We start from the raw sequence: 21,376 nt of genomic DNA, 5'->3' as shown, positions 1-21,376 counted from the left end.
CGACCAATTTTAGTAATGTATTAATGTTAGTTAATTCAGAAGCCCGATTTAATTTTTATTCTGTCATAATGTTTTTTTTCCCACGTTAGTCAGAATTTGACTTTGTGGTTTCCAAGAAAGTTTACGGGTTGGGGTAATTTTGGGCCACCGCATGGGGATGCTGGTCGTCACCACCAGGGGGACCCGTGAGAAGTTATTCTTAGCCTTGACTGTTCTCATTGAAGTGACCGCGCCGCGCTTCGGACGGTCACTATGTGAGGGGGGTTGAAAAAGGAGACCTTGTGGCCAGAGGTAGCCTAAATTCCCCCTTCGTTATTTTATCTTTCTCCTTACATCCATATTCGGGATTAGCGAGTCCCCTATCATACGAACAATTCACCGCTGACGATTGGTTAGGTCCGGCCACGACTTAAGGTCCGGCTCCTCTGATTGGAGTGAATGTGCACGCCAAGTGAGCCGCGTGACTTTGGCCATGAACAAAACCAGGGTGTTCGCGCCCTTTTGGTTAGAACTTCTTTGACTGGCTTGGGTCTCACCTTTATTCAATAAGGTCGAAGACACACTCCAAGTTGTCCCGGGATCGGCCTTTAATAATGTGAAATTGCGGTGGCGGGAATCAGTGAAGCCGCGAGATTCTCGACCGCGAAGTGCGTGTACCGTTACGGTCTCGCGTAACTAGAGAAGTTCTCGGTCAGCAATGACAAAATAAAGCTTCGATTTGTTGTTCCCAATTACGGGGAAGCTACCGCGTATGTGCGTGTGATCATGAACAGCAAGAGGTGCGGTTAAGGACTCCGACCAACATGGACCGCCAATCCGGACCGTAAAAATAAGTATTTTAAAATAAGGAGGATGGCTGTGGCCATCAGTTGTTCTTTAAATTCAATTCTTTCATAAGTGTCATATTGTTAAAAGTGTTTTATTTAGTTTGGTTACCTTGGTAACCTGTAGCGCTCAGTATGTGTTTAGTTATTGTAATTGTTTTCTTGTTTTTATTTGGTTTACCTTCTTTAATTAAATGTTAATTATTAATTTTGAATTTCGTGTAATGGCAACTCTCAATTTAATGTTTAAGCAAATATCCCCTAGACATCCCTTTTCAAACTCGCTAACCCCGAAGGTTACGCGGAAGGGAGGATCAAACTCATCATTGTAGGCTTGGTCGTTGGGTCTCCTTTAGGCTAGGAGGGCGACGCAACCCCTGTAGCACATGAAGTCGTTTAAGGGTCGGGGTAAGGTCGAAAAGACGCTTTATAGTCGACGACCAAATGCCGACCTAAAAACGTACGAACGTTTTTCGACACTAAAACCGTAAATCCTTTTTTGGGATTATTTATGGTCGGTATGCCGACCATTATCCGACTTAAAATAGACCTTACATTTAATTATTACCCCTGTGGCACAAAGGGTCGATTTAAGGTCGCGCTTTGCCAATTAATCGCTCAAAACTGTGAAACTTTGGCGATTTAATAAAACAAATTGAAATAATTTTAAAATAACTTCCTTTCTGTATTATATTTTTTCGAAAAAGATTATATATTCAATCTGAGAATGTTTCCTTATTAAAAATCTCTCAGCTCAAGTAGGTAACATTCGTATAGCTAAATATGTTAGGCAAACATATTATTAATGAATATTTATTCGTTACTTTTACTAAGCCCCAAGAAACTTTAGAACTCTGTTCTCTAGATTCAAGAGCTTTCCGATTGACGGAAATAAACTCGTTGTTTCACTGCCGTTCATAGGACTTGACCAACTACATACATGTATATAGCTATATTTACGGTTTTATGTGGTCATTTTCAGTCACTTAAAATATCAAAAAGTAAGTCGTTTCGACGTAATGATACAGTACATTCTAAGTCGGGATGACGTCGTTTCGGAGTCGGTTCTTAGGTCTATTAAAAGGCGGTAAAGAGTCGACGTTTTGTAGGCGGCCGACGGTCGGCCGACCCTTTTACCCCTAGAACATTTGGACCCTAAATCCAAAGGTCGGCCTTTAGTGTTTACTGTGTTTAGTACCTTTTGCCGACGTCGGCCCGACTCTAATTTGCTACAGGGGAAGGTTTTGAATATAAAATCCCTGCAATGTCTATGCGACGCCTGTTACGAGCCTGGACGAATTACGTCAGCGTATCATCGATGCTTTTCAATTGGTCATTCCCGACATGATCCAGCTTGCATTCCAAAGTATGGTTCATCGCGCAGAAACATGTATCGCGGCAGACGGGGGAATTATCGAACCATACCTGTAATTTCGTAACCCTTTCGTTACTTCAATTAAAAATGTTTTTTTCTTAGTTTGATTGGAAAGTACTTGTTTCTCTTTCTCTCCCTTGTTTGTGCCAAATAAATCGTACATTGACATGTTATTCTCAAAAACAATTAACTAAGCTTTGTAAATCAACCTTTTGATCGAACAAACGATAATAGAGCGTTCTATAAAATCAGCCCAAAACCGGCCAAACGTTTCATACAGACTATAGAGCTAGTTCAGCAGGACTAACAACATTTGTTATTCTTTGGTTTAAGAGAATTCGGCTTATGCCCTGTCTTTATATGAATATTTTAGAGACGTACCTTTTAGGAGTTGTAGGTGGGAGGTGTTGAAGTATGTTTGGGGTTAAGAATTTTTTCCTGATCTAAGCTTCTTTTTAAACCCAATGATTAATTTGGGACTAGTATTTTGCTTATTTGCCATGATACATTTATTACAAAAATCATTTAAAATAAGAAAAACGGCGCGGAAAGCCGGTAATAAGTGAAGCATAGGCTAGCAACTACGCTACTCCTAAATATCGACTGCTATCAATTTCTTACGGGTTTGCCAGATAAATATTTTTCTCTCACACGAAAAACCGGCCAAACCTTCACCTCCTCCAAACTCAAAAGGGGGAAAGCACACCACACCGATTTTATAGAACGCTCTATTGTAGGTTTTCAAGTATGTTCTACAACTTTCCCGTTGAAAATTGTTCCCTAGCACCTATCGGTCAAAAATTAAGTCTCAAAATAGTTTTTGATAAAAAAAGCCTGGTGTCAGAGCAAATCGAGCCACCCTAAAGATATTTTTTGGATTAGTATATAACATTTACATATATCTGGAATTCAAATATATGACGTAAATTAAGTCCATAGTAAATTAAGTAATCACTGTTTTATTTGGAAAATTTCTAACCTCGATAAATAATGTATAAAGGTTCGATAATTTAAGAATATATATATATTCTTCTTTGCAATTTTGTTTTATTTATTTCCGATTTGAAAAATGATATTATAAATTTACGTTTATCTTTACGTTTTATGGTATGGATGGCCCTTTAAACAAACCCCTCTCCTTCTCATACGAGTTAGAGTAGGACGATTGCACTATACGGAGCGTTTTAATCGCTTTTTACGGCCGTTACGTAATAGTTACGAATGGCCTCCCGTCTTAAATCGATTGAGCATGTAAGCAAATGTATGTATACAAATTTTCATGCTTTTATCACAAAACGCACGATTTTTTCAACATGCGAACTGACTATTAAATGGAATACGGACACGAAATAATATTATCGCTTTCTTGGCGAACTTGTTTCTTAAAGGGACTTTCAAGTGATCTCTGAAGTCAATTTGAAATACGTCATTCGGTCGCCGTTCTTTGTTCTTCTCAAAAACGCCGCTTCACTTTCTGCGTAGAGAGGTGGCGCTAGTGTTCAGTGAAAATTTGAATTGAGTTGAGCTCACTTGAAAGACCCTTTAAGTGGCGGACCTCTCAAATATAATACTTCCCAGCGATTTTAAGTCTTGGATAAGGACGAAATAGATTTAATGGCAAGATAGTACTCATTTTTTTAAAAGTGTGTTTTTATTCCAACATCATAACGGGACCGCGGATAAAATAGGGGCTTTCGGTGGGGTCAAAATATTTTATATTTTAAAGATAAATGAGGGTTATTTATGGTAAAATACATTATTTTACGAGAGAAATGTCGGTTTTAATCACAATATTTATTGTACTAACGGGGTTAAATTAGGGGCTTTGGGCGTTTTTTTTAAGGAAAAGACTTTATTTTACATGACAAATTTAGCCAAGAAAGAACGGCGAATTGAATAATCTGCATTAGTTATTAGTAATTTTTTAGTAATCCACGGTTATTGTTGAAACAACAATGTATAAATTTTAATATATATGATGTAACGTAATATTTGATACAAAACGATGATATTGGTGTCATAATGGGGTGGCGGAGTGGTTAGCCCTTTCGCCTCGCAGCAAGAGGAGCCGGGTTCGATTCCAACTTGTGGCACTGGGTGAAAACTCGGAACAACTCCTTCTGCGTTGAGTTTGCAAGTTCTCTCCCCACTGGTTTAAGGGGTTTTCCCCCGAGTTCTTCGGTTTCCCCTTCCATAAAAACTTGTTGAGGTTAACGGTAATAGTTAGTGTAGCGAGCTGTTGGCTCGATCACGTGGCATGCAGGGCTTGCCACCACCCTCCTACGCATTGTAACCCGGCCACCTGAATTAAAGGCTTTAAAAGTCGCTCGATGACTTAGGCCTAGGGTGGTGCCTTGGGTATTAGCCTAGCTGATTATTATTAAGTGATGCAAACGTTGCGATTGAGAAAACTACTGCACGTGATATCCAAACTCAGCGTTCAAAGAAGCAAAGAAATGTTTTATTTATATATTCAGGGTATTATAATAGGAAAGTGTATTGTGGAAAGGCAAACAACAAAAATCGGAATTATTGGAACGCGGAGAGAAAATTAACGTACGATGTAGCTAATGATAAATTATTTTAAACATATCAATTAAAAAATAACCAAATATGCCGCCATATTTCTTGATTATCATAACACCGCTTTGTTTTATTGATTCATACACGGATATAATGCTCTTTAAAATTCGACTTTGAAACTGAACTATAAAATAAAAATAAATTAAAATTTTCAACTTGTAAAATTCGATTATTGGTGTTGTCCAAGCATGGGCCAATAATGAATATCTTTTATTGGCCCATGGTCCAAGGTAGGCACTCTCCTCCACATGGAAGTGATATACGGGTTAAACTTCTTTTATTTTATCCCCCTTTCGCCAAGACACAGCAAGCAGTCAACAAGCACTTTGAAGGGACCAAACGTGTGGGAGGGGGGGGGGGGCAAGGGATATAAATATTCTGGGAATGCTTATTTCACAAGAAAATTTTCGCCCGATTTAGGAAGCGACATAGGGTACAATAGCGCAGCTGTTCAACTTGAAAAGAGGGTAGTTTGTGTCTTTCTAATTTTGGAGTTTTCAACACTTTCGCGGAATCACGTGACCGTCGTGACCAGTAACTGTTATCTCGATCACGGACTGTAAATTTTAGAGGACCGGTATTCCCGAGGTATTTTACGCCCCGTTCACCAATCAGGCTGACGGGAGTCGCTCAAGGTCATAAAAAAAAATAAAGCGCGTGTCATTCGGTCGGCCAGATTTCCAGATAACATGCGGGGGGGAGGGGTCAATCTCTATGTGTGGTACAAATGACCTTGACGGACTCTCTCTCTCTAGTTCGAAGTGATTGATGCTCGGGGAAACCAAAATTCTACAGGGGAAGGCTACGCTTTACTCGTCCTCTAAAATTTATAGTCCATGTCTCGATAACACGGGCTCTTTCGTTCCATTTGGATTTGGTTTTGTACTCCAGAACGAGTTAGTCGCCCTATTTTGTGTCTCTCCAGTCGAGTTATTTTTGACTATTCTGTTTAATATTCTTCTACCTCCTCGAGGTTTAAAGAAGCCTTAATGCGCTTGTTTAAAATTGAAACACAGATAATTTAACTCAAACCAAAAGCCTTTTTTAAGGCTAATTAGTTTTTATGATTTTAAACAGCCTTTTTCAAGGCTATTAGTAGCAGCTTTATACAACCGCCTTTTTCAAGGCTGATTAGTTATTATTATTATTATTATTATTTGAAAGAGCCTTTTTCAAGGCTGATTAGTTATTATTATTATTATTATTATTTGAAAGAGCCTTTTTCAAGGCTATTATTAGCTACTTTTTCAAACTGAATTCTTCAAGGCTAATTAGTTATTATTATTTAAAAACCACCTTTTTCATGGTTATAAGTAGCAACTTTTTCCAAACAGCCTTTTTCAAGGCTATTAGTAGCTACTACCTACTTTTTCAAACAGCCTTTTCTAATGCTATTTGTACTTTTTCAAACAGCGTTTTTAAGCTATTTGAAGTTACCTTTTAAGACAGCCTTTAAAGGTTTTAAGGTCGGACATTTTTATGGCTTTTACGGGCTCTCCAACAATTTGCTCTGATTAATCGTTTTGCGAGAAAAAAATAAATTTACCAAATCCATTGAGTATGACATCAGTTATAAAAATTATAGGGCAACTAAGAAATTTATATATATTAGATATATACAAACAAAATGCGGCATGCTGTTCAGCTAAGGTGGTGCCAATTATTTTAAAACAGTCAGGGAATTCAGCAGATGCTTACACATTACACAAAAACCATAAACCAATTACAGTTAAAAGTAAAAAGGGAGTTGAATATACGTTGACCAATCAGTTAGACGGATGCTCATGCTCATTTCATAACCGAAATCAGCTATCATGTAGACATATATTTTTTGCTAGGAAACATTTAGGAATGACAGAGTTTACCTAAAACCTCATTGGTTAGAGATGGCAAAATAATAACCGTAGTTTCCCAATCTATTCAGTTCAAAGGAAAACTGCTAGAATTAAAAAGAAAAGTGTACTTGGACAAAATGAAAAATTCATTTAATATTAATGAAATACATAATTTAGCTTATCGATGTGGTATGAAACAATACTCTAAAACGGTTGATCTACTTTTAAAACTAAACAAGGATATACCATCCTTAGCTTTAGATAATGGTGGGAGTGATTGTGATGAGGAAGGGAACTGTGAGAAGGGAAGGGAAGATTAAAATCATTTACTGGAGGAATGGAGTTTAACAAGACAAGCAATAGATAGTTTATTAGACAACCAGCATTAACCATACACTTCATAACCAGCTAGAACCCCAATCTACAGTTGATAACCTTTTAAAACCCTATCTACAACCATATCTACAGTTGATAACCTTTTAAAACCCTATCTACAGTTGATAGTCTTTAAGAAACCGTCAACATGATAGATAACCTTTTTGAACCCCAATCTACAGATGATAACTGTTTAGAAACCCACCATATGGTAGATAATCTTTTAGAAACCCAACATCCAATTGGTAGCATAGTAGTAGAAAGTCAGATAGATAATAGGAATGCAGTTTCACAATCAGACACAGGAGTCATCCCAGAGGACAGTCTAATGATTTTAGCCAATGCCGCACACTTATCCACGATGGATAAATTAAAAATACCTATAGTTCAAAACCCCAGGGGAAGACCAGAAGCAAAACTACAGCTAAACCAAATCTTATTCTGGAAAGAATTAATGGGAATATACACAGTTCTGTTGTTAAGACACGTAGATTATTCGATGACAGTGAAACCAAAATAAACCCAACCACCTGAACTAATGGCTTTAAAAGTCGCTCGATGACTTAGGCCTAAGGTGGTGCTTTGGGTATTAGTTTATTATAATAATATAATATAATTATATTATTTTATTATTATTAAACAACAGGCCTAAAACGCCCGATTAAGTTAATGCCAATTTGTGGGAATGCCGCCCCATGCGCCTCTCGAAATAAGCTCTCATCTCGTCCACAGTGAACGGGTGATAAAAACCTTTATTTCTGCTAAAAATTCAACTTTTTCCTTACAAAACTAACATACGCGGGGTCATTTTGTCCTAGAATTTAGTTATTTACGAGTAATTATAAAAACCTTTACGTAGCAGCTATTTCCGGACACCTTGAAAGGTCACTCGTTCATTCGTAATTTATAGATAATAAAATGAAATTAAACGATATCAATCAAGACTGTTTAGAACGATATTATATCCGCAATATTAGGTGGTTTTTTTCGCCTGTTCTGGGTTTTTAGAGCAGGTTCAAAAGTGTAGCCCTATGACGTCATATTACTCCAATTCTATCATGACGAAAAAAAACGAGTTGGAGTCATTGAGTTGGGAATATTAATCTAGAGATCCAATCAAATCTGCTCCCCGCGAAACAAGTTTTTGAAAAATACGAATGTGGCTGCGTTCAACAACTATCAACGGAGAAAAACCGTTGAGTTATCGTTGAGTTCTTTTAATCAACGCTACGTCACAAAAATCTAAAGTTGTTGTACGATTTATATAGTTCGCTGACTTAACGAACAAAATATCGTCTGCTACCCCTCCTTTAACTTTGTCGAATGACGTCACGACACCGATGAGCAACGGACAAACCATCTCGCCCAGCCGATGTTTCCGCTGAGTCTCCGATGATCAACGTTACGTCAAAACCGGAAGTCAAAAAACCCATTCAAAAAAAAAACCGCTGACCGTTGAGCTCAGCGCTGAGCTATTTTAGAGTTGTTGAACGCAGCCCAAGCCGTCTGCTCTAAAATGACGAGCAAACGTTATCATATGACCCGTGGCGCCATCCATTATTTTGAAGAAAAAAAATATTTTTGCTTGAAAACGCGTCTTATTTGAACGAACCATTGAGCGATAGACGGCGCCACGGGTAGAATGATAACGTTTTCTCGTCATTTGGGACGCCGATGGGAGCAGACGACAGTATTCTTATTTTTAAAAACTTGTTTCGCGAAATACTGTAATCCGACGTTTTGATTGGACCTCTAGATTAATATTCCCAACTCAATGGTTGGAGTAAGAAGGGAGTATTTAGAGGTTAAAGGTTATATATTTGTTTTGTTTTTAAGATGGCGACCGGTGCTGTGATCATCAATATAGGACTCATTTTTCTTATTTATTTAATAATAATAATCAGTTAGGCTAATACCCAAGACACCACCTGAGGTCTAAGTCATCAAACAACTTTTAAAGTCATTAAATAGCATTTAACAATTGGATATTCGTTATTATAAGCTTGCCACATGTGAAGATGTTCAAAACCCGTTATGTTTTCATGAAACGAAATTTAAGCAGACGAATTTTCTATATAAGCTAGATTACTCCCTCTACACCTCCTTTCGAGGAGTAGTAAAAAGTGTAACGTTTGAGCTCTGGAACAAGCGAACAAAATTCGGGACAGGGTAAATCTTACCCCGAGAAGAGGCGAATAAAACGTTTTAGGGTAATAAGTTTACACTTTTTGTCCTGGTACAGGCGAAAAAAAACCACCTAGTACAACCACAAGTTTTCCCGCACTTTAAGAGCGGACGACGCGTTATTTCACCTCCCTTTCTCCCCCTCATTTTTTCCCAAACACGGCTAGAAATAAGCCTCTCCTTAACCCTAAAACGTCGCCCTACCTACCTAATTCAATTTATTTGCTAATTAAAAAGTTATTGCGGTAAAGTTATCTATAATTTTAATTACTGGTTTTTATTTATTATTACAATTTTTTAATTTGAATATAATAATTTTTTATATTTATTTATTTATTAAAATATTAGGGTATATTTATATTTATTAAAATATTTAGGCCTATATTTAAATTTTTTTATTTGTAATTTTAATATACCTATTTTTAATTTGTAATTTTAATAAACCCATTTTTAATTTTTAATTTTAATATACCTATTTTTAATTTGTAATTTTAATATACCTATTTTTAATTTTTAATTTTAATACATTTTTAATTTGTAATTTTAATATATTTTTAATTTGTAATTTTAATATATTTTTAATTTGTAATTTTAATATATTTTATATATTTTTTGCAATATACTTTTTAATTTGTAACTTTTTAGGTATATATTTTTTGCAATATACTTTTTAATTTGTTACTTTTTAGGTATATATTTTTTATTTATAATTATTAATATATTTAAATATTGATACATTTATATTATTTATATCGTGTATTATATTTTAATTCGTGTTATAATTTTTTAATTTGTATTATATTTTTTATTACAATTTTAAATTTTTATTATAGTCTAGCTAATTTTTAAAAATGTAAATTATAATATTTTAAAGTGTCCAGAATTAGAAGAGGGCGGTTGGACAATTAGAAGCCGGTGGTTGACAATTAGGAGCCAGTGGTCGGAAATTAGAAGACAGTGGTCGGAATTAAAACCCTCTAGGTCGGAATTAGAAGCGAGTGTCCGGAATTAGAAACGGGTACTAGCTTCAGGAAAAACGTCATAGAAATATAAATATCAGATGATTTTCACTCGAAATAGGTTTAAAAGACGCGCGAAAGTTCAAACTATGGAATACGCTATAAAGTATTCATATCAAATTAGTTACTGGGTTATGTTCCTATCGATTTTTAAAAAGTGTCCGGAATTACGAGCCACCACCCTATATTCTTCTTTGCAATTTTGTTTTATTTATTTCCGATTTGAAAAATGATATTATAAATTTACGTTTATCTTTACGTTTTATACTAAAAACCGACCAAATGGAGAAAATATAAGAAATTGCTTTTACGGATGCCCCCTTAAACAAACCCCTCTCCTTCTCATACGAGTTAGAGTAGGACGAGTGCACTTTACGGCGCGTTTTAATCGCTCTTTACGGCCGTTACGTAATAGTTACGGATGGCCTCTCGTCTTAAATCGATTGAGCATGTAAAACATGTATGTATACAAATTATCATGCTTTTATCACAAAACGCACGATTTTTTCAACATGCGAACTGACTATTAAATGGAATACGGACACGAAATAATATTATCGCTTTCTTGGCGAACTTGTTTCTTAAGTGGCGGACCTCTCAAATATAATACTTCCCAGCGATTTTAACCTCGGAAGATAGGTTTTGGATAAGGTGTGACTTATGACGAAATAGATTTAATGGCAAGATATCACTCATTTTTTTAAAAGTGTGTTTTTATCCCAACATCCTAACGGGACCGGGGATAAAATAGGGGCTTTCGGTGGGGTCAAAATATTTTATATTTTAAAGATAAATGAGGGTTATTTATGGTGAAATACATTATTTTACGAGAGAAATGTCGGTTTTAATCACAACATTTATTGTACTAACGGGGTTAAAGGAATAATCCGCATTAGTTATTAGTAATTTTTTAGTAATCCACTGTTATTGTTGAAAAAATAATGTATTTTAATATATATGATGTAACGTAATATTTGATACAAAACGATGATATTGGTGTCATAAGTGATGCAAACGTTGCGATTGAGAAAACTACTGCACGAGCTATCCAAACGCAGCGTTCAAAAGGCAAAGAAATGTTTTATTTATATATTCAGGGTATTATAATAGGAAAGTATATTGTGGAAAGGCAAACTACAAAAATCGGAAATATTGGAACGCGAAATAACCAAATATGCCGCCATATATCTTGGTTATCATAACACCGCTTTGTTTTATTGATTCATACACGGATATAATGCTCTTTAAAATTCGACTTTGAAACTGAACTATAAAATAAAAATAAATTAAAATTTTCAACTTGTAAAATTCGATTATTGGTGTTGTCCAAGCATGGGCCAATAATGAAAATCTTTTATTGGCCCATGGTCCAAGGTAGGCACTCTCCTCCACATGGATGTGATATACGGGTTAAACTTCTTTTATTTTATCCCCCTTTTCACCAAACGTGTGGGGGGGGCAAGGGAGATAAATATTCTGGGAATGCTTATTTCACAAGAAAATTTTCGCCCGATTTAGGAAGCGACATAGGGTACAATAGCGCAGCTGTTCAACTTGAAAACGGGGTAGTTTGTGTCTTTATAATTTTGGGGTTTCCAACTCTTTCCCGAAATCACGTGACCGTCGTGACCAGTTATCTCAATATCACGGGCTCTCCTGAGTCTCCTCGGTTCCATTTGGTTTTGTACTCCAGAACGAGTTAGTCGCCTTATTTTATATCTCTTCAGTGGAGTTATTTTTGACTATTCTGTTTAATATTTTTGCAAGAGCGGACTTCTACCTCCTCGAGGTTTAAAGAAGCCTTAATGCCCTTGTTTAAAATTTAAACACGTAGATAATTTAACTCAAACCAAAAGCCTTTTTCAAGGCTTATTAGTTATTATTATTTTAAAGAGCCTTTTTCAAGGCTATTATTAGCTACTTTTTCAAACTGAATTCTTCAAGGCTAATTAGTTATTATTATTTAAAAACCACATTTTTCATGGTTATAAGTAGCAATTTTTTCGAAACAGCCTTTTTCAAGGCTATTAGTAGCTACTACCTACTTTTTCAAACAGCCTTTTCTAATGCTATTTGTACTTTTTCAAGCAGCGTTTTTAAGTAATTTGTAGTTACCTTTTAAGACAGCCTTTAAAGGTTTTAAGGTCGGACATTTTTATGGCTTTTACGGGCTCTCCAACAATTTGCTCTGATTAATCGTTTTGCGAGAAAAAATTAAATTTACCAAATCCATTGAGTATGACATAAGTTATAAAGATTATAGCACAACTAAAAAATTTATATATATTAGATATATACAAACAAAATGCGGCATGCTGTTCAGCTAAGGTGGCGCCAATTATTTTAAAACAGTCAGGGAATTCAGCAGATACTTACACATTACACAAAAACCATAAACCAATTACAGTTAAAAGTAAAAAGGGAGTTGAATATACGTTGACCAATCAGTTAGACGGATACTCATGCTCATTTCATAACCGAAATCAGCTACCATGTAGACATATATTTTTTGCTAGGAAACATTTAGGAATGACAGTTTACCTAAAACCTCATTGGTTAGAGATGGCAAAATAATAACCGTAGTTTCCCAATCTATTCAGTTCAAAGGAAAACTGCTAGAATTAAAAAGAAAAGTGTACTTGGACAAAATGAAAAATTCATTTAATATTAATGAAATACATAATTTAGCTTCTCGATGTGGTATGAAACAATACTCTAAAACGGTTGATCTACTTTTAAAACTAAACAAGGATATACCATCCTTAGCTTTAGATAATGGTGGGAGTGATTGTGATGAGGAAGGGAACTGTGAGAAGGGAAGGGAAGATGAAAATCATTTACTGGAGGAATGGAGTTTAACAAGACAAGCAATAGATAGTTTATTAGACAACCAGCATTAACCATACACTTCATAACCAGCTAGAACCCCAATCTACAGTTGATAACCTTTTAAAACCCTATCTACAACCATATCTACAGTTGATAACCTTTTAAAACCCTATCTACAGTTGATAGTCTTTAAGAAACCGTCAACATGATAGATAACCTTTTTGAACCCCAATCTACAGATGATAACTGTTTAGAAACCCACCATATGGTAGATAATCTTTTAGAAACCCAACATCCAATTGGTAGCATAGTAGTAGAAAGTCAGATAGATAATAGGAATGCAGTTTCACAATCAGACACAGGAGTTATCATCCCAGAGGACAGTCTTATGATTTTGCCAATGCCGCACACTTATCCACGAGGGATAAATTAAAAATACCTATTGTTCAAAACCCCAGGGGGAGACCAGAAGCAAAACTACAGCTAAACCAAATCTTATTCTGGAAAGAATTAATGGGAATATAAGCAGATCTGTTGTTAAGACACGTAGATTATTCGATGACAGTGAAACCAAAATAAATAGTTTATTTGTAAAAGGAGTATATTATTCTATAGTGAAACTCACGAGGAGTGTACCCGGGGTGTTAATCACCGATTTTGATTAAACTCGGGGGTACGTAGACCTTGGAGTAATTTCGACTACAATCGTCTTAAATCAATTGAAATTGACTAAATTAACTCTGTCAAACTACCAAAAGTGATGCAGGACCAAAAGTAGATAAACTGAAGAAAACCTACAAAATAAGGTAAAGTAAATTCTAAAAAGTTATCAATTTCGTTGTAATTTCGTAAACACTAATTAATAACGAAAACTACTATAACGTAAAGATTTTTTCGTTAAAAACCACCCCTTCGTTCACATCCAAAATACCCCAATTTTGAAAAAACATACTTCAACGTTTTCCATAATATTGTTCGTTAATTTCAACTTGCAAAAAAATTGACTAGTGTTTTGTCGAAGCTCCCAATCTAGTGAGTCAAATGTCTGTAATGCTGTATCTCAGAAACTACCCCACATAAAGAATATAAAGCTTTATATTCTTTGCCCCACCTATTGAAATGAAATCGTAACCATTGATTTTGATAATTTTTTTAGTGTTATTAACATTTTTCAATTTTGAAAAAAAATATTTCAAACAATTTTGAGATAATTGGTCGAATTTAGTTTATTTTTATATAATTTTTACAAATCTTTAAAATTGGGCTAATTTAGATTTATTATTTTCCAATTTTGGTCAAGTTTGATCAAATTGACCAAAATAAATACTTTGTTTTTTAAAAAATCGCAATTTATCTATACATTAATCCTATTTTACACAACTTATAAATTTCCGTCAATTCCTATGAATTTTGATCAAAACTACTGTTTTTGATCAATATTTTTTTCAAATTTATATATTTTTTCAATTTTGAAAAACGTTATTTTAATCAATTTTGAAATATTTTTTTCAATGTTTCTATTTTTTTTTTCAAATTTAGCCATATCGGTTCATTTTCACCCATTTGGTTCAAATTGATCAAAATGTGATCAATTTTGATTTTTTTCATCAATTTTTATAAATTTTATATAATTTTGGTATGTTATTTTCAATGGGAAAATTTCCATTTTATGTTGTCAAAAACATTGAATAAAATCCCTTCAGGATTTTTCAAGTTACCAATGAAGGTCCCCCGAGTTTGAACAAAATCGGTGTGTAACACCTCGGGTCGTCTCCTTGTGAGTGGCGGGATTTGAAATGGGCAAAATATCAAAATTATAGGATTTTATAGGACTTTTTAGGGATTTTGCTAAAAATATAGGATGTTATAGGACATTTTTGAAAATATAGAATTTTATAGGAATCATAGGACCTCTGGGGTCCCTGTTATTAAATTAGTTTTAATAAATCCATTGTAAATGAAAAGGAACACTTTCTAAAATGAATATATAATATACACATACACGTAAAATATATTATTTATTTTTGATACTTATAGTTGTGCAATAAATAAAATATACAGCAGAAGTTACTTACGGATTTATTTCAAAGAAATATCCGATCCTGCAATATTATTATTTAAATTTACTTTATATTATTATGATACTACTTTTTCGTTACTAATAGAAGTACGAAGGAAGTATATCAATGTAATTATAATTTACTATTATTTAATCATTTTTAATTTCGTTTCATTTGTATTACACAATTTAATTAAAACGGCCTGTGTGAGATGTTTAGTAATTATTTCTGTAAACTTTACTTGGCGCCTTGAACCTTAACTATTTTGAGATAGGATTACACGGAAAAACGCACAACAAACAGACCCTGTATTTCACAACAAATTCGCCAACTGCACCTGGCGGTGCTATGTAGATAGCGTGCTAGTTAGCACTCTTTCCAAAAGTAATTAGTTCATCCCTTTATAAAATCATAGCATTGTAATACGTGTACGTAACTAATGTTAGATTACACGGTATATAATTTCAGTGGAAAACAAGGAAAGTCTTAGGACTTGGCAGCATGACGTCACGCCGTACGTTTGGCCATGGCCGCCATGCTGGTATACTTTTTTTGCCAGTTGGAAAAAGCATGGGTGACGTATTATCTACGTCATGCTACCAAGTCCCTATATTGCAAATATTTCGTTGGTGGTTTCTAATTGATCTCTTTCATTAGTCCATCGATTATACGCTTCTAGCCCCAAATTAACTCTATATTCCTTCCGCTGCATTTTGAGTCGTGCAGTTCGCGACTACGCGAATGTAACAGTGAGACAGACCATTTCGAAGAAGGGTTCTGAAGTAAATAGGAGGCAGAGATCCAGTTCGAATGAAAAGGTTTTGCAGTTGGCATTATTCAGTGTAAAAGAATGCACGACCCTAATGTAGGAACGTTTTCCTCTCCGCAGGGAGTAAAAAGCGTACACCTTCTTTGCACGTGCTGCTTTGGAATTCATGGAAACACTAATATTTCTAGATTGAGTGCGAAAAAACATTATTTATATTTTCGCGGTTACTTCTAAGTTCTAACATTACGTACTATATTCAAGTATCCTTAAATTATTTTTAAATTAATATTTATTAAAATATTATTTATTTCATACATTTACGGTGTACCACTTACTCTTATTATGGACATTTAACAGTTAATTAATTCAATTCAAATTTGTATGTTAATACAGCTACTGTTTTAACACTCAGCGTAACAATTAAAAAAATTCCCAGCCCCTAAATTTTGTAAGAAAACACTCGAACCCCATCAATTATAATAGCATTATTAACCTTCATTTTCCTTCCCAATTATTTATTAAGGTTTCACCACTAGAATTGAAAAGTATTTATTCAATGACATTAAATTAATAAGACTATTATAAATGAGAAACAAGTACTAAATCGGGACTGAAGTTTATATAATTAATAATTTAGGTTCCGATAGCAACTTCTACGGTTTGTAACATTCGAGCGGCTCTTCCCCGTTGCAAGCTTTAGTAATGCTTATACCATCCCCCCCCCCCCCCGTCCTAGCGCGAATTTCGTGGGCGTTATAGGAATAAACTCTCGATTCTCAAGGCTGGTTCACACGGGCAGTGTTTTCCTGATTTTCTCTATTTTCTCGTTTTACCACCTTTTCCCATTAAACGGACTTTTCCGCCGTCAGCGCTGCCGGTAAACGAGAAAACGGAGAAAAAAATGTTGAAATGTCTCTACTTTTTTTCCCGGTTTTCTGAAGCACTTTGAGCTCGACTAATCAGCGAGCGTTTCGCTGTCACGGGATTTTGAAATTCTTTAAAAGTAGGCTTAAGAATTTTTGCGTCTACCACGTGACGGCATAACGCTCGCTGACTGGTCGAGCCCAACGCCCCTCAAAAAAAGGTTATCCGATTTCTCATTACCCGGCAGCGCTCGCTGTGATAAAATCCGGCAAATTTTGTCCGTGTGTACAGTCGTGTTCCCGTTCGCCAGAACAACGGGAAAAGGTGGTAAAACGAGAAAATATAGAGAATAAGGAAAACACTGCCCGTGTGAACCAGGGTTTAAATTGCTTTGCTAATTTTAAATGCTATGCTTATACTTTGCTTTTGCTATGTGAAAGGTTTAGACTAAAATGCTCAACTGTTCTATGCTGTTAGAAATATAATGCTTAACTATAATATGCTTGTAAAAAGTAAAACGTTCAAAATACTTTGCTATGCTATGCTGTAAAAGAAAAATTCCAGTAAAAGACCAAACTGGGCTTTGCTACAAAAAAGTGCATACGGAATATGCTAAACTGCGCTTTGCTATTAATTTTGAATATGCTTAATTGTGCTATACTGTTAAAGAAATAAAAAACTGAAGTGCTAGACTCTTAAAACTAGTAGGCTAGAAATACTAAACTAGACTTCACTCGTAGAAAATTGAACGCGCTCTATCCTAATTTCGCTATGCTATTTAGAATTGAGTGATTTATAATGCTGAACTTTGCTATTAATTGCTATTGGAAACGAGGAGCTTCAGCATTTAAATTTTGATTTTGAAAGGCGTTGTCACGCAGACGACCATTAACGGTTGCTAGAGCCGTGCAGAGGGAGGGGGCAAAATCTCCGGAGCGGGGGTTAAATAGTGCAATCCAACAGACTTAATAGGGGACTGCTACGGCAGGGGTCCGCGGCTGAGTACTTTCCCAGCGACCCCTTCCCCATTTTTGATCTTTCAGTCAGAAGGGACCGAGTTTACGTAATGTTGCTGTTCTATGACCTATACTTCGTTACAAATTACAGGAAATTATAATCTTTCATCTGGTTACCTAGCATTAGAAATAAATAGTGGCCAGTGCCGTCTTAAGGCATGGGCATTGGGGGCGCATGCCAAAAATTTTGATTTATAGACAACAGTAACGAGATTTAACATTGTTTTCCGTAACAATTAAATTTCCTTTAGTAACTATTTATGATAATTAAAAAATGCATTGGAAAAATCGTAATTCCCAATATTGAAGTTTATTTAAACAAAGATAACCACACTGTAAATATATTGAGCCAAATTGGCCCCTTAAAGATGCATCTTATTTAGCACCCTATGATGCACCGGGCTCGAATAGGGGCCCTTTGATGTTCAGGATTCGATGTTGTCCTTAGCCCGTAAGGGGAACCCTCAGGTCTCAGTGGTCCGTATGTTGGGCGGATGATGTCCAGGGCCGTAAAAAGGCCCAATATGTTCAGGTCCTAGGTCCGATGATATCCGGGACCCTTAAAAGGGCCCGATGACCTTGTTTTGACCAGTAAATAAGCTATATGTTGACTAGGGCTAGTAGAGAGACATTTAAGAAAGTATAAGAGTTTCCAAACGGTGCTTTATTTCACCCTCATTCTTAAATTTGTTTGTTCAAAGCAACCTCTGATCCAGATGGACACCTTCTTTTTTCCGGGAAAAGGTGAATTAATGCACTTCTTTCAATGTTTTCATTTAGAGTGTATCTAAAAATTTGCGTTTTGTATGTTCTTACCTAAATTTCCTTCCCTTCCCTCCACTTTTGTCTAAAGTGTGGTCCCACCAAAAATTTGTCTCTCGAATCGCGCCTTAAAAAGGGCCTAAGCTTAGTTTTTGTCCAAAGCCTCCAAAACCTTTAAGACGCCCCTGCCCCCTACCTCATAGGCCAACTTGTTAATTTCACGCCTCGAAAACAAGACGTTGCTTGCGAAAAGTGTTCACAAGTTTCGGTGATAGCCTTCCACTCTGTGTGAGTGGGTTACTTTATGGACAGAAACGTACGCAACGACTAGAACGTCGCACGCAAGGTTACAATGCGTAAAAAACTGTACTCGTCCGCCACAGGTATTTAGTTCCACGGTGTAACTCCGTTTTTACGCAGCTTCCATACGCCCCCCCCCCCAAAAAGGGTGTTGTTATAGACTTCTGGTATTACCATTTTGAAATATCGACGTTAAAGTAAAGAAAGAACACTACCTCCATCTATAGATATTTTTCGTTTGAAACGCGCCATCTACTGGGGATTCGCTAGGTATTATGGGTATCAACATTTTCGCGATTTCCGTCTGCTTAGCTAGGACCGTATAAATCGTCTGCTACGTAAGTTATCGGAAAGGCTTAATCAGTTTAGGTGTAAAATATGATTTTCAAACGAGATGGAGAGACAAAACAGGTAATTAATAATAAATATTTTCGCTTATTTTATTGAATGTTCAATTTTTAACGATAGTATATTATTTTCAGTTCTTCAGAAACTCCCAAAAGGGGAGGAACAAGATGTTGTGTTATCGGTTGTGGGAAAAACAGCTACAAGAGTAAAGCTAGCTTTCTCATTTGTTTCCAAGGGACAAGACTTTGAAAGAGGAATGGATTAGTAGGATTCAATCAGCTCCTCATGATTTTAATACCATGCACAAGTTCTAAAGCAAATTTTGAAACTGGATTCCTTCAGCAACTAGCAAAATCTGCGGATACCATTTCAACCCCGCTGGAGTCAAACATTACAATGCATTCTCCCTCGTTACTTTCCTTGGAAATCATTTGAACATGTTGTTTTAAAGCCTTTCAAAGGTTGGAAATTAACTTATAAATCCATTGTCATTTATAACATTTTTACCGTGTTTTTATTTACAGAACGGTTAAGTTATAACTAACTGGTTCTTCCTCCGGATGAAACCTCGTCGCTAGGAGCAGATGTTGTTATTAACAACGAGGAAAGTACGTTACCAGTACCACAAATGAGCATGAAGAATGAGTTTACCATCAGCCACTGTGAACATTCGTATATAATAAAAGACCATTACTCATCAATTATCAATGAAAAGGATGCTCTGATTAAACAGTTGATATTTGAAAATAATGAGCTTAAAGAGATCGAAGGTTTCAACCCTAGAAAAAAATTAAAAAGACACCTTAAATGAATTAACGAATAAATGTAAACAATTCATAAACCCTGGGATGCAATTTGAGGTTTAAAAAGCAACTAATAAGTCATTCAACGTAAGAAGAAGTTACAGTTTTCGAAAGCAAAAAAAAAGTTTATGGGATTTTATAAATTTGTAATGGGCTGGTTATGCTGTAGCTCGTGAAAAATTAAGGAGGCAAGATACAGGCGTATTAGCAGATATAAAGAATACCAGAAGTGGAAAACAATTATATATTCCTGAAATTGACCAGCTCTTCCTGGTACTGTGTAGGCTGCGTGTTGGTCTACTGGAAAGTGATCTTGCGTAACGATCCTAACTTTCTTTGATCTGGCCATTTTATATCCTTTCGTAAAATGTTTACCTGACTTATGATTGTTTTTATATTTTATTATTTCCTGCTCACTGAAGGTTTTATGAAATTTTGCTTTGTCCAATTTCTATTTGGTATGTTAGGTTTCGCTATATCACAGTTATTTGACGAAAAACTAACCACTAATCTACAAATAAAAACATTGTCATATTAAAAACTAGTTAGCAATAGCAACGGTAACTATATTTACACGGTCTATCCACTATAGACACTGTTTACACTGTAAATTCAACTTACTGGTTTTGGTTTTCCATGTTTGAAATATGTATAAGAGATTTCTATTGCTCACATTACCACCTAGGCTTAGATACAAATTTCAACTTTATCTATAAAAATTTAATATTTTGTATAATTTTATGTACGAAAACTATAAAGAATAGTTTAGGAATAAATTGCTTACCTGTTTAAAGTATTCAACTTTTTCATAATCATTAAATAACCCTTTAAATTACTAAGATAATGCAGGAACGATTTAAAAAAAACTATTCCTAAGCAGACGATATTTCTGTAAAAATTTCAAAGAACTCTGGGTAAAATGCGATTTCCCATAATTCTCGGAATAGTTTGAATTAATTTCACCAGGTGTCGTATTCAAACGATAAAGAACTATTGATAAGTGAAATGAATGTTAAATGGCGACCCCTTTTCTTGGTTCAGGTTACATTGATTTCGAGTAGAGATTATAGCTACTGTTCGTCTACTACATTGAGGGGATGCGTGTCTTGATGTCAATACCCTCATCTTTTATCCTTGTTTTTCAAATTGGCCTACTTTCAGGGAACGTGAAATTTAAATATACGTTCACCTATTAGGTAAAGCTTTAGAAACGTTACGCGAAAAATTACTGGATTCGCCCCTATAATACTTCAGTTTTATTTCAAATTGATAGTGAAATTTAAACACGAGAAGTTATTTTGCTAACTTCGTTGCTGAGCATATTTTTCTAGCCCGATTTCCGCAGCTATACGCGGGAAACTAAATTCCAAACGTGGTTGTGGACAGCGTTCGTATTAACGAAGTGGAAATACTCTAGGACTTTCTCGTTG

At 35.4% G+C, this 21,376-nt stretch overlaps 1 long non-coding RNA gene across 1 annotated transcript; it reads left to right on the top strand.

Annotated features, from left to right (window-relative positions):
• Nucleotides 1–19,105: 19,105 nt before the first annotated feature.
• On the top strand, nucleotides 19,106–19,890 carry LOC149945533 (uncharacterized). Its single transcript, XR_016480869.1, has 3 exons — nucleotides 19,106–19,206; nucleotides 19,278–19,604; nucleotides 19,668–19,890. It is a non-coding gene; the product is annotated as an uncharacterized LOC149945533 (long non-coding RNA).
• Nucleotides 19,891–21,376: the final 1,486 nt, after the last annotated feature.

Source organism: Leiobunum rupestre, chromosome 5, assembly GCF_980474605.1.
Source record: "Leiobunum rupestre chromosome 5, qqLeiRupe1.1.hap1, whole genome shotgun sequence".
NCBI classification, from domain to species: domain Eukaryota; kingdom Metazoa; phylum Arthropoda; class Arachnida; order Opiliones; family Sclerosomatidae; genus Leiobunum; species Leiobunum rupestre.
This window is presented reverse-complemented; position numbering and strand designations above follow the sequence as displayed.